Source organism: Limanda limanda, chromosome 5, assembly GCF_963576545.1.
Source record: "Limanda limanda chromosome 5, fLimLim1.1, whole genome shotgun sequence".
NCBI classification, from domain to species: Eukaryota; Metazoa; Chordata; class Actinopteri; order Pleuronectiformes; family Pleuronectidae; genus Limanda; species Limanda limanda.
The window spans coordinates 7427688-7429442 of record NC_083640.1 but is presented as its reverse complement, the minus strand read 5'-3'; positions in this window follow the sequence as shown (position 1 = coordinate 7429442).

The window sequence follows — 1755 nt, the reverse complement described above, 5'->3', positions numbered from 1 at the left end:
AAAAGCAGACGGCCATCATGTCAGTGGCAGGAGAGCAACCTGAAACTCACTGGTGACAGAATGACAAACACTGGCCAGAGTGCTCTCCTGCTATGTTATGCAATGAATCGTAAACTCGTTCACCTCAGAGAGGACGACATTAATGATTGAGGGGTTCTGTACTCTTTTCAAAGACAAACAGACGAGGAGGACTGTGCCTTATTATTGTCCCATAAAAACACTTTCCTCCAATCAACGTAGGGATTTTTGAGGAGCAGGTCAGTAAAGTGACAGAAAGTCTAAAGATCCATGAGTGCAGTTCGGGGTCAGGCCATGGCGTCCTATGAAGTGGAGATTGTCGGTTTGTCTGTTGTCCGGTCCATCTGTTTGGCTATATTGCATTGATTTAATGGTTGGCCAGGGTTTATTTAAGGGAATAGTTGAGAAACGTATTTGCTCTCTTGCCAAGTGTTACGGTCGATACCACATGTCATGTCTGCATGGTAAATATGACGTTACTGCCAGAAGCTATAGTTCACCCGGTGAACACAGCTTGTCTGGCACGGCCCAGCTAACAAAATCTGCCTTTTAGCATCTCTAGAGCTCAACAGTTAATGTGTCAAACCACCTTTTCTTAATCTGCACCAGAAACGATGTGTAAAAATACAACACATTGTGGGGACTACACTGTAAAATCTCACAAGTTGATCTTAATAAAGAAAATACTGATGCCTTGAAAAACAGTAACAGTAACATGTACATTTAACTATTAGTCTCAAGTTATGTTAACTTCATATTTCATTGTTAATTTCACTTAATTTAGCAGTTTAATTAAAGCAAGTTACTCTGACTTCGTTAAACGTTGCGTTCACTCAACAACAACTTTAGGAAACTCATTTCCTTAGAAAATAAGTAAGCACAACAAAGAATGTTTGGTTCACAAGAATATTTTTATTTTAGCAAACTCTCAGCAGGAGAGAACATTTTCTAACATCTCAAACTTTTCCATAAAATCACAGCTATATGTTGAACATTCAATTTGTCTCACACATAACATTTTTGTGGGGTGATAGGTAGAGTATTTTCAGGGTATGGTTGGTACAAATGAAAAACCATAGACAGAAAAAAGTAAAGACATATATTTTCCCTAAACAGTGTCTTAGATTTATTCATTAAAAACAATGACAGTAATAACATTCATTAATGAACGACTACAAATGGAAAACTGCTAATTTTACCTAGCACAACACAACAACAGCATAATAACAACTGATCAGTGATGAGACCCTTTGTAATTCTGATATAAATAATGTATTTATTTATTTGTGATTCTGCGTTCTCCATCATGTTTCCTGTAAAGTGTCCCAGCTCAACAATCATTATGTACTCTTGTTAAATTCTTTGTATTCTGAGTGTTTTCTCTCCTGAATCCTATATTTGTTTTTGCAGTACCTCACATCCTAGCAAGCTGCGGTATGTGCTTTGGAGGTGTAGTGGTTGTGTTTTGGACAATTCTGTGAACTTATGCTATTTCTTTTACCCATTTCTTATACAATTTCATATAATTTTTTTATAAAATTTAATATGAATTTTTGTCTACAACAGAGGGACTTGATGAGGTTATTGCTTTTTTTTCTTAACATACTGTGAGAATAGAGGGAGATGGCATGTTTTTAAATGTCCTGTTGATATTACACTGTACCAACATTTAGTTTCCTGAGACAGGATTTACTGTAAGTCCCTCTGTGCTCTCTTTTCATGTCAGATTTAAAGTTA